Source organism: Perca fluviatilis, chromosome 14 (genome assembly GCF_010015445.1).
Source record: "Perca fluviatilis chromosome 14, GENO_Pfluv_1.0, whole genome shotgun sequence".
NCBI classification, from domain to species: Eukaryota; Metazoa; Chordata; class Actinopteri; order Perciformes; family Percidae; genus Perca; species Perca fluviatilis.
The window spans coordinates 21,611,517-21,624,626 of NC_053125.1; the positions used below are offsets into that span (position 1 = coordinate 21,611,517).

The following is a 13,110-nucleotide window of genomic DNA, read 5'->3' on the forward strand; positions in this document are numbered from 1 at the left end:
AAGGTTGTTACCGTCAAATCCAAGAGGAATTTACTCTATAATAGAATAATTTAAAGCAGGGGTCTCAAAGTTTTTTAAGTTTTTTAAGCAAAGGACCCCCTATTACTTAAAAGAGATGGAGCAGGGACCCCCTACTACATATATTGTATAAAATTAAGTTGCATATTAAACTGGGCCTACCATAGCGTGTTGGGCAGCCTAAAGCCTTTTTACATTCCGTTTTTGCATAGAATACTAAGCTATTAAAATAGCCTAATAATTGTTGGCATGATTTTATAAATCAACTTTTAATGTTATACATACATGTGGCACAGTGAAACCTTAGGATGAACTGTATCTGTGGATGGCCTTAGTGACTACCTTACCTATAGGCCAGAAAGCCTATCATCAGTGGGGATTATATTTGCTAATATGTTGGATTCATGTTAGGACTTTTTAATTTTTGAAAGTCCTGGACCCCCTGTTGAAGATCCCTAATTTAAAGTTTAGTGAGAGCAGGTTAAGAATTTGGGGGGTAAGAAATGTGTCCTTGCTAGTCCTTCACTCATGGTCAGTCCAAGATGACAGTTTTCTGTTTGGTTGTTATAGAAACTGTTAAATTTTACTTGTGAATGTATATAAATGTCTATATTCATTGATAAATGACATGAAAATTTCATTTTGTTACTGACTTTGTCTTTATGTGCATACAGCAAAACTAGTTTTTCTCGTTTGTGTCATTTCTTTTCTGACAGAGTTAGTAAAGCAGAAGAAGTAACGCCGCAGTTTGCCCGGTACTAATATTCAGGAAACACAGATAAGAAAGTGTGCTGCATGCAGAAATTACATCCCGCCTTAAAGTATCTGTTACGACATTGATTATAAGTGAGCTGAAAACCAATTCTCAATCTCATTTCTCTTTCCACTTCTCCTCTCTTACCCTTTGCTTGACATAACTTCACATGCATGTCAGAATCCGACTGTTAACCTCGTTGCTTAATAAAGTTTAGCTCGAACCCCAAACTCTCTCTTCCGCTCTCTCTCCTTTTATCTAAAGGGCATCAGGTGACATTAAAAGAGAATTGCATCTTGGTCATGTAGTGATGCGCATAACAACACTGAAGCCTTCACCTTCAATCCACCTCCTTAATACTCTTATACACACACACATACTGCACGCCTGTGTAGGTTGCACTGGATGGCCCCACTGACGTGTGAAGTTTTATTGTGTTGGGTCCTATCACGAGTCACGTCAGGGAGGAGACGCTGATGATGAGAGGAGGAGGGGAGGCGGAGACGGAGGAGCAGAGGAAAGCAAAGATAAATAACTTCGTGACACTGCTGTCTAATGCTGCTCCTTAAAAAAAGAGCTGTGGCTGAAAAGAAAAAAAAGTACAAGAAAAATGTATTTAAAAAGAAAAGTGTTCCGCCATCGTTCCTCGAATTTTAAACTGCATTTCCCATATTACTGTTCTTTCGTTTGCACTATCAATCTATCAATCAGATTTTATTTATAAAGCACTTTTCATACAAGTTCATGTAGCACAACCTCCCCCCCAGCCCCATTCACCCACCCACCCCTGAAATGAATTAATTAAAGGAACACGTGGCGAATATTCCTAGAGACTTTAGATAAGTCTTTCCTTTCATCTCTGTGTGTCGTAGCTCTGTCGGCTAGGCGCCAACACCTGAAAAGCACCGTCGTTACTCTCTGCTCCTCACCACGGGGCTTCTCAGGGGCTGCGAGCAAATCACTCCGCCCAGGTAGGAGTGTTTCGTCTTTCTGAGAATATAGTTCCCAGTATGTATACGGTTAGAAGATGGCTGTGTCTCATATGACCTTGTTATTTGTACATGCTGTAACTATACAAATTACAACATGTAAATAGGAAAATGTTGGCGTTATTTTGTCACTGGGTCACATTCCCAGTAGTAGTTTAACAGGTAAACCACTGCATCTGCTGGTGAGTTTTCAGCCCCATGCTGTAGATCCCTATCTCTGATTCGAGTTTCCGTACACGTCATCGCAGTTTGTATGAGGAAGTTGGTTTGTCTTCTTTATAGAACCATAGATTGGATCACTGGTATATTTTTCTTTATAAGGCCGTGTTGCACAAACTGCCTCCTTATTTATGTTCTCTGCTAACGCCTAAAACTATGAGCTAGTAGCTGCAGCCTTCGGTCACACAGACAAATGTCATTCCTCGGAAGCCGTACTGTGTTTGTTGAGCGTGCTTTTAAAGTTTTTGCTCCGTCATCTTGGTGTGAGCTACAAAGTCACCTTGAACTAGATCCTTTTACTAGCATGGAAGATTTTAAAAACAGGATTGAGGACTTTCTGACCAATGAATGCACATGTCCTGTTATAGAACTCTGATCATTGATTGTAAAGTAATGTAATCTGCGGTTTGATTTAAGTCTGTCTTTTGTTTGATTTATGTTGGAAATATATATATATATATATATATATATATATATGTCCCCTTGTTAAAGAGATTCTGAATCTCAATGGGAATATTCCTGGTAAAATAAAGGTAAAATAAAAAAAATAACAGTATACAGTCACAGTACTGTAAGACAAATATTTCTGTTCCAATTCAAAGTGAAGGATATAAATTATTGTGAAAAAACTAGAAAGTTTGTGTACATCAGGACTATGAAAAGTTGCAGAAACACAGACTTCTTTTAGAAGGTTGCTACAAAATTGGCAACCCCATATAATCGAGGAAATATTTAGCTTATCTAATTAACTAATCTCCGCTAGAGTTTTTCTTAACCTTGGATTTGATTCAGGAACTTTGTACAAATACAATTTTGAGGATTTAGTTGTGGAAACCTTAAAAGAGTAGAGCGCTCATAAATGTGATTCTTAATATGCCTTCTGCTTTACTTACAACTTTGTCAGTGACGCAGATTAAGAGCTGCGAGTTTTGTATGGCGTTAAATCTCCTCCTGACAGCTCGGCCTCTTTTCATCGGCTGAGTGATTTAAAGCCAAAGCTCAATAAACAAAAAACCTTGTACGATTTTAGTTTTAGTCTTTCAAAGATGAGACGATAAAGGGAACACAGCTGCCAGTGAAGAATGCGCCGGCCGGTGCTCGGAGGGAGCTACAATGACTCTACAAGGCATTGTGTCTCCCTTTGAAAGACGCAAACACACAGTGAGAAGGTGGAGGAAGGAGCTGTTGCCTTATACAGACAATGCAGCTTTCCAAAAAGCAGAGCAGCACACACAAACACACAGCAGGCAGCACAAAGGTCTCTTCATGCTTGCGCTGCCATCATTGTCGACTGGCCTTGGCATCTTCAAAGCCAGTGACGAAAAAAAGTCACTGAGACTGAGACACATCCCGAGGGCTTCACGTTCATATTTAATGCAGGCTGTTGAGCGGGAAGATCGCTGTTTCGATAGATTCTACAGTCAGCAGTGGAGACGATTTCAATAATTTATGCAAATGTTGGGGAGATGCTAAACTCCTTCATCACGGCACCAATTCTTCTATCTCTCCTCTTGTCCTCTATTGCTCCCACTCTGCTTGATTTTAATTTTTCAGAACATGTCCTTTCGCATTATCACAAAAAAAGACTTTGAGAAGGAGAAGAAAGAGGAAAGCGTAGGATGACGGTGTGCAGCGTTGTGTGTGAATGTACAAAAGTGTACGCGTGTGTGTGTGTGTGTGTGTGTGTGTGTGTGTGTATGTGTGTGTGTGTGTGTGTGTGTGTGTGTGTGTGTGTGTGTGTGTGTGTTAGGAAGCCCACGCCCTCCACTCTTAAAAAGGAACATTATTGGAGATTAAACAAAAAGACACACTCAATACACTTCCTAACTGACACTTTCTTGATGTGCCTGCCTCCATTATAAAAACTACTTAAGCCAAGTAAGGCTGACAAAACACCCGGGCCCCCCTGGGGAGGAGAGGAAGAGAGGCAGGAGTGAAGAGGAGGAGGGGAATTTTCGGTCATTTTAATTGCAAAGCTTGTTAGCCTTTTTCTCTGTCGTTAGTGCCTTATTAGCATGTCATTATAGAGCCAGACTGCATTTGATAGACAGCCTGGAGGCGAGCAATTACTTTGTGTGTATACAGTATGTGCACGTGCATGTTATGCAGACAGCTATTATTTTGTGTTTACTATATATTAAGATGAAGGTGTGAGTATTGTGGGTTGTCTTTAATAGTACCATGTTCTGTTTTCTTCAGCATCCTGTGATTATCATTCATGCGGCTACAGTACATTTCATTATAAGGAAGTTTGGGTGCTTTGCTCAAGGGCACGTTGACTGATTTTATAATCAGCATGGAGAGTGCTTCTAGTTCGTTCTATAATCAGATATTTGAATAAGCACACACTTGTGACCTTGTACTCCTGAAATTTGCCAAGAGAAGAGAGCATTTTCAAAATGAATGATGGGCTATTTTGTACCAAGAATAACCACACAAACGTTCTCAACTATGTGATGACACGTCTGCCCTCTGTCTAAAAATAGAGCTCAGACATTGAGGATGTGAGGAAAGCTAATTTGAGTTTATGCACCCAGTGTGGGCATGGTGACGGGTTGTAAACCGTGTGTCCCAAAGTCAAAAAGCCCACATCCGCTGATTACCTTCATATTTGGCCATCAGAAGCCTGCACAGAGTGATTGTTGTGGCCATGGGAGCTGCTAATGAGTATTTGATTGCCCACTTCATTAGCAGAAGAAATATTTAAAAATCCTCCAACTATGTGTGCAGCCCTGTCACACTTGAGTAAGCTAATGTCATGTTCTCCTCACTAAAATGAATGGGAATGAGTGCAGTTTCAGTGCAGCCATATTAGATTAAGATGGATAGTTGTTCTTAGAATAGTGGCAAATATTTACTGCTAGGCCATCTTAGCCATCAATTGTATAACAACAAGGTTGGAAATTTAGTAAGATATTGAAACAATGGTAATTTGCCTTAAATACCAACATTCATAAATAAAGATGTCATAGCATTGCATAGAATTACACTTGTTTCAAATGGGTACATCAGCACCATGGACAGTGTCACAGCGAAATAAATCATTGACTCGAAGCAACAGCTTAAAACTGAATCCCAAACTCGCACCAACGTCTTTAAGAGCCAACCTGACAATATCATACATTACTGACCATTAGCCCGTCAATGTATTGGCTACGCTCTTCTTTTCCTCATCCCACTCAGCACTGCATGCATACAAACGGTCTGGACCCAACCTCAAACTTTAGGAAACTTTAATTAACTAATTAACTGTCCACCGCTATGTCATATGATTAGTGCTTTAGTGAGGTGATAAACCTGTCGTAACAAATGTGTTAGCACCACAGACAGCGGCATACTGCTGCAGAGAAATACGTCTGCCACAATGAGTACGTCAGCACCACGGAGAGCGTAATATCAAAAGACAAATGAAAACAGCTAAAACTGAGACCCGCATCTGGCCAAGTCAAGTATCTATACCAGTAACCCGGCTGTTAGTGGGCATTCACACCAAGAGAAGTGATCCGGCGATTTGCCGCAGGGCTGTGCGGCAGGGGGGAGTGTCAATGAAACGTTTATTTTTTTGTGTGACGTCCTGTCCAGCATAAGTAGACTTTATATTTCACAATTACTGTTTTCTGTCAGATCGTTTTATAGATTTCGACGTTTCCGATCACACTTGAAGGCAGCTTATTTTACAGGAGAGAAAGAAAGAAAAGAGACGAGTGAGACAGCGTAGAGTGCTTTGTTGTTGCAGGAAACATTCAGCTATTACACAAACTCCCGGGCAGTTCAGTGCTTGTGTTTCATTTTTTTACCCTCGTTTTAAGTTTTAACACTTTCTTGTGGCAGCGATAGAGGCAGTGATGTTTCCTATTTCCTGTACGGGATTCTCACAGCGCCTCATAACACACTGACAAGTCTGATCGCTGGTTACATGATTGGCCACCGAAGCGCATATTACACCACTTACTCTTCTTTCCATCTTTCCATTGGGCATTGTGCATTGGCAAAGAGAAAGAGAAAACTGTCCAGGATCTTTATACTGCAGCAGAGAAAAACACCTGTCACACTTTGTGTTTTAGCACAATGGATAGAAAAAAGCAAAGTAAAAAAATAAGGTCCTTAAAGTTAAATAAAAGATCACTTCTCTTCGTCGTGGTAAGTATATTAGCACATAGATACACCTGAAATGAGTGTGTCAGAACCACGGACAGCTTCAATAAGCTCTTGAAAGCACAACATTTTTTATTGTCATTTGTAACCATAAATAAAAAACTAACAAATCACTTGCGCTCGACTGAGCCATATGTGCATTGTCCTCATTAATCAAATATGTTGCAGTGGCCTCTAATCAACCTCCACATGCTTTCTTTAATTGGCAATTGTGGCAGCTGCCAGAAATACATCACATAAGTGGGCCCTTAACCATGTTAGGCATTAGGTGCACAGCATGGTGGCCCAATGGTTAGCACTGATCAAGGCACTGGCTCAGATCTGGAGTTGGTCCCCGGGCGCTGTGATTGGCTGCTCACTGCTCCCTTGAGGGATGGGTTAAATGCAGAGAATGAATTTTGCTATGTGTATGAGACAATAAAGTACCTTTAGGTAGGACCCATCTCTGCAAAAAACTACACCTGTCAGAGTGAATACAGCAACACTATAAATGACATAACAGCAGTGTGAACAAACTGAGTGAGAGACACAAGATATACCTAAATAGACTATTTCATTATGTCACATTGTCTAAAAAGAGAGCTATTTATGGAAAAAGGCTATTGCATAACATTAAAAGGTGTTGAAACGCAGTTATGTCACAGGCCTTGGTACTCCGATAATGTATGCCAACTGCTGGAGAAATTATACCTTTATAGATAATTCTAATTCTGTAGCAAAGTCTGCTATCTGCTCCACAAACAAAACAAAAAAAGATATTTGCAATCTTATAAGGAGCTAGCATTCATCATTAAGAACCTCTGCATTTTTAATTTTTTTTTAACCTTTATTTATCCAGGTAAGTCGATTGAGAACAATTTCTCATTTGCAACGACGACCTGTCACATTCACACAGTTCCACATTCATACCTGGAAGCTGCCCAGTACAACCACAGTCTGATCTGCTGGCCACTGAGCAGCTCCACTGGAGCGGTTGGAGGTTAAAGGCCTTGCTCAAGGGCACCTCAGTGGTGGTGATGAGGGAGGGACAAGCGCTGCTCTTTCACTTTCCCCACCCAGATTTGATCCTGCCGGTCTGGGGATTGAACCGACCCAAGCTCGCTTCCTTAACCCCCTAGGCCACCACTGCATAACATGCTGCTCTAAAAAGGAGTAGGCAATTTCTAGAAAATAACTATTTCAAGTGCTTCAAACCATAATTAAGCTGAGTGAGTGAAGAGGAGTGATGTGCTAACTGATTAAAATTGGCTTCTTGATGACCGTGAAGCTTTGGCACCGTATAGGCAAAACAAGCTAATATAGAGAGAAAGAACTGTAGTACTGTACAGAGAGCAAACATATGATGTCATTCATATTTGAATCATAATTTTAAAAGTTTTTGCTCACAAAAAACAAAAAAGGTCTCCATTACCTGGCAACAGTAAGGTAAAGTGCAGTGTGGTCAAGAATGCAAGGACTGAGGCTTTGATAGTCTGAGATAATACCAAGTGAATAACTATTACTGTAATACCGTGTTCCTCTGCTTCTGCTTTTAAATATCTGCTGCTAAGTAAAAATACACCCTCATAAAGTCAGTTTAAATTGGATCAACATAACATACTCTAAACATAAAGACGGCTGCTGCGAAGTAAGTCCTGCACTCCCTGTATCTTCAGATGTCACAAGCACTCGGCTGAATCCCTGGAGATTTCCCCTATCCACTTCAAAGATGTATTGAGGGAAAGAAAAGGAACAGTGTTCATGTCAATAAACTGAGACAGGAGGAGAAAGAGTGCGATATGAGAGGAAAAAGTAATCTGTCCCGAGTCTCCTTCTTAACCTTTCAAACTCATTTTGCAGCTGCTTTCGGTCTGAAGTGGCCCTCCAAAAAGAGACCTCCGAGGGTTAGTGGTAAAACAGTTCCATGATGAGATGGGACTATTCATTTCTCTGTGGAATGATTGTGGAACAGTAACCTTGACAGCAGAACAGAAACATATCTTTCATACTTAACATATGCTCATATCGATTTAGACACTGTACAATACATATGTACTCACAAAGCTGCATACAAATATATCCGAATTTCCATTAACCTATTTTTCAATATTATAATGTAATTGTCATTTACGTTGATTGTGGTCCCTAGGGAGTCCTTCTTGTCCTATGTTGTAATCTCTCTGAGTAGCACAGGAATTCATTACATTAATAGAGTACGTCCTTGAATGGAGCTTGAGGGGAGATTGTTCATCATGTGACCATTGACAACACTCGTTGGTATGTTACTCTGAAAACCCTTGGGTGACTTCTTTTATTTTGTACAATTAAACATTTGAATTTTGTTCAGCTGATTCTGGCGTTATTTTTAAATGTAAGATTGTTACTAATTACAGGCCCAATGAAGATAAAGGATTCACTATACTCCATAAAATGTTATTCCTGGCAGCATGGGGAAAGCTTTGAAAAGGCATTCAGACCTTCACGTTGGGGGAACATTTTACAGGTCCATTAATTCCCTGTACATAGTAGTTTTCTGGAAATAAATACAGTAAGTAATCTGGTTCTAAGTGGAGGTAAATCGGAGATAGTCTTGCTTTGCCAGACCTTCCTCCCCAGTGCTGCGGAGGAGGGTCTGGCTAGCTGGCTTCTGCTCTCTGCTGCTACTGCTACTGCTACCGGCAGTAAGACAAGTGCTTAGGGACTTCTACAAATTACAACACCGAAAAGAGATACAACAAAAATATTTATTCATTTAATGATTAAATAAGGTAGTGTCTCCAAACGTACCTCAATTAAAACTTGTCTCCTGCTAGTTGTTCTACAGCACTAAAAAATAAGTTAAATTAATAAATATTTTTGTTGTATCTCTTTTCGGTGTTGTAATTTGTAGACGTCCCTAAGCACTCGTCTTACTGCCGGTAGCAGTAGCAGCAGCAGCAGAGAGCAGAAGCCAACAGGCAAGTGTTATTTAAATAAACTCCTCGTGTACTTACACACTTTCCAATCCATCGTTCTATGAGTGCATAACCTATTTGTACTACTGTAGAAGTTTGGTATCATTTCGGGCATTATTAGTGGGGTAATGTACAAGATACACAGTTGGATCCATTAGCGCCTGCGCTAAATTATTCAGCTGATAACGCTAACTCTCCCAATATTTGACCCAGGTGAAAAAAAGCTTCTGGGGGGTTGTTTGGCTCGAGGTCATGGTGCAAAGGACCCTAGGGTGAAATTACTCCGAACCATCACTTTAAAAACGTTTTATTCATGTTCCGCTTCCCTCTGAAATCTGCACGAGTGAAAAGATATCAAAACGATCTGAAAGTAAATAAGTAGCTTAAAGAGAAGAGAGGAGATTACAACAACACACTCATACAGAGGTAATCTGTGTTCAAGTAGTGTGTCTGTCCCTTGGGGTAGATCACTGACTCACAGGCTTTTTTTTTTTTTTATCAGATAGATTCACACTTCATTATGGCTGATCCCTCCAGCCAAACACACCCTAACACACATTTTGCCACGTCAGCTACAGTGAAAAAGTAATTAAACTTAGTAGCTCCGCTGCACCGACACAACAAATTGATTCTGGCTTTAGGATCAAAGCTATAGTGAATTTTCCCAAGGTGTGTGTGTTTGTGTGTATGCACGGGTAGGGAACTGAGGAAGCGGGACATAAACACATGCGACGAAATGGTGAGAGAGGTTATCTGACCTTCACGCTCTGGTGGCAGACTGTAGAGGGAAAGAAAGAGGGAGGGGGAGAGAGATAGAGGAAGACATGAAGCAGCGAACGGAACGCTCCTCCAGACCTGAGGGACCTGAGAGACTAATTAACTTGGGAGACATGACCTTTCTCTCCTCCTCCCTGAGAGGGAACATGTGTATGTGTGTGTGTGTGTGTGTGTGTGTACTTTGAATCATAGTCATCACAGCCAGATGGACTCAGTACATCATGTCTCACATCACGTGAGAGCTAGAGAGCAAGAGGTAGAGAGAGGTGGAGAGGACTGGAAAGAGATAATTCCCAGAATACTGTTTTAAACCCTGAACCCTTACACGCCACCTCAAGAAAATCATTTTCAAGAACGTCTTGATACGTCTGTGAAAGTATCCGTGTATGTGTGAGGACCAACTTAAGGCACTGGACCTTCAGAATTGACTTACTGCTTCAGAGGGCTGTTTGAGAACGTGATTTAAAGTAGTTTTTATCTATCTATCTATCTATCTATCTATCTATCTATCTATCTATCTATCTAATCAACGACTGTATAGGATAAAATATACAATAAAGGTAAAAGCGTCTATTAAAGAGTAAGATAACAGGTCCGGCAACATATTTTACAAACATACGGACGTGATTAAATAGTAATAATTTATTTAGCAAGAGTTTAAAATCCTCCTCAGTCTGATGAGTCTGTGGCTTCAAGGATCTTGGAACACTGCAGCACTATATGAGAATGTATTTACTCGAAGAAGGCGAAGTAAACAAGTCCTCCAAATTAGACAACAGAATATATTGTCTTTCCTTGTCTGCTAGATCTGATGCAAGCATTTTCTGAACCAATTTTTTTCTGATAGAAGGTCAGACAAAAACAAGTTGGTTAGGATTTAAGAACGTGGTTTGGGTTAAAATTATAACTTTGTTAAGGTTAGGGGACCTAAACCAAGGGAGTATTTCTAGTAAGTGAGAACCCGTCTGATAGGGACAATCTCCTGCTACATGTGTAGGGCAAAACAAGGGCAAATTGTGTGTGTGTGTGTATATTTGGGAGTGTCAGACAAGTTCACCCAAAATGTCAGTGAGTAGGCTGTAAGAAAATGCAGTGAACTCTCACTTATCAAATATCAGCAGACACCACTTTGCTAACTAGTACACTAGCAGGAGAACAACCAACTCATGAATGTAAAGTCATCAAAGTTGGTTGCAAGCTGCAACTTCCAGTGAGAGAAAAACAACAAAAGAGAGAAAAAGATAGTGTATATGTGTGTGTGTGTGTGTGTGTGTGTGTGTGTGTGTGTGTGTGTGTGTGTGTGTGTGTGTGTGTGTGCGTGTGTGTGTGTGTGTGTGTGTGTGTGTGTGTGCGCGTGTGTGTGTGTGTGTGTGTGTGTGTGTGTGTGTGGGGGGGGGGGCAATCCCCTTAAATTAAGAAGAGACGGAGGTGAAATAGACGGAAGGTGAGAAAATCAAGCATCCGCTGGAGGGGCGTAACTAGGAAATATGAGTGTGTGTAAGAGAGGGGAAGCATGCGAGTATACTGTAATACTGTACATCTGCTTGTGTGTTTTCTCTGTGTGTATGTGCACTCATGTGGGAGTTTTGGTGCTCGGGGGCAGTTGGTGCCACAACACTGAATGCTCATGTTCGTTGTCTGAGTAGAGCACTAAACATGCCCACAACATCTCTGAGCTCTCAGGAGCAGGGTTACTATATGAAACTGGACTGTGTGCAGGGCTGGACTGGCCATCTGTCATACCGGGCATTTTCCTGGTGGGCCGACGCACTTTTGGGCCGAATCGCCGATATAAACAGGCCTTTTTTTATTCATTTTTTTGGCCACGCCGGCCCATAAAGAACTGACAGCAGCCCATTGGTTAATTTTCGAATATTGGCACTGGCCTGACCCAATCAAATCCAGGAACCCCCTTCCCCACTCCCGGCCCTGAGACACGAGCTGTAATAGTTATGCTGGAAGTTTAGCGTCCACGTTAAAATGGACAAACGACCACCAAAGCGCAAGGGAGGTGCCAAGAAATTACGGGAGAAAAAGATTAAGAATCTACAGGCGGATGCCTCAAAATGTGCCAAAATTTCTGACATGTTTGGGGCTATAGTAGCAGCTTCAATATCAGCATTACCTGACGTAGAGGAAGGAGGAGAGGTGGCTGACTATACAGAGAAGCAGAAACAGCATCATGACAGGGAAGAAGCCGAGGAGGAGGAGAGTGACCATGACAGGGCCATCTGGGACTGTCTGCAGGGAATGTGTCTGACCAATCACAGTGGGTGTGGGCCACCTGGGCCAAAAAATGCCAGGGCCAATTTTTTTGTCCCAGTCCAGCCCTGACTGTTTGTACTCATCTGAGAGTAGGAGTCCGTGTGTATGTTACACTACTGTACATACTGACAAAAAACTGAACATGATTTTATTTCAAAGGGGGAAGCTGTGTGTACTCACCCTTGCCGAATGTTGATTTGATCTTCATGTAGAACAAGCCCGCTTTGTTGAGCTGCCTCAGTGCTTTGTTACATTCACATAAGTGTTGTTTGGATCTTCTTAAGACCTGAACCTCAACTTCTGACGTGTGCTTCTTGTCTGAAACAGAAAGAAAAAGCTCTTGAGTTTGACAGAATAGGTTTCCAGAAGTGTTGTGGCATGTGCTAATATTTAGTGTCCAGTATCGTTTAATCACAAATCTCCACACTTAATCCTAGAAAGATGGAAAATGCTACAGGCTGTTAGGTTAACATGAATGCTTGGTGTTGTACTTGTTTCATTAGTGTGCACTGCCCCCCCGCCACACACACACACACACACACACACACACACTTTACATTTACACCTCATTTCTCTCTCTTCAGAATAATCCATTTGCAGCCATCCAAACACAAACACCGAGCTAATCCACCACCTGAAGCCTTCATTAGGTTTTGTCAAAGTGCTCATTTTATTGTTACTTCATTATCCCTGACTTAAGTGTATTTTTTTTTTCGAGCGTACATGTTATTTTACACTCCACTTAAGATATCGCCTGACACTCAAAGTAAGAAATGGAAAGGTCTGAGAGGAAACACTCCATTAAATACATGTCGCCTCACAAACTTTGTTGTCTCTTTATACAGTGTCTTTGTTAGTCTGGTCAGCAGTTCATTTCAAGCAAGGTTTGGCACTGTAAAGAACACAGATCTAAATATTAACGATGGATTTATACATCACATCTGTTTCAAGACTTTTGGAGGCCAGAGAGTGACTTTTGGTTTGTACCATTAAATGGTAG

The 13,110-nt window shown here is 41.1% G+C and overlaps 1 protein-coding gene across 4 annotated transcripts in view; it reads right to left on the reverse strand.

Annotated features, from left to right (window-relative positions):
- Positions 1–13,110, reverse strand: part of htr2cl1 (5-hydroxytryptamine (serotonin) receptor 2C, G protein-coupled-like 1) — a 146,206-nt gene that overhangs the window by 74,370 nt on the left and 58,726 nt on the right. For all 4 annotated transcript variants that reach the window (XM_039823360.1, XM_039823359.1, XM_039823361.1 and 1 more), the window contains exon 2: positions 12,291–12,428. The gene's annotated coding sequence lies outside the window, so the exon portion shown is untranslated. The remainder of the gene's footprint in view (positions 1–12,290; positions 12,429–13,110) is intronic.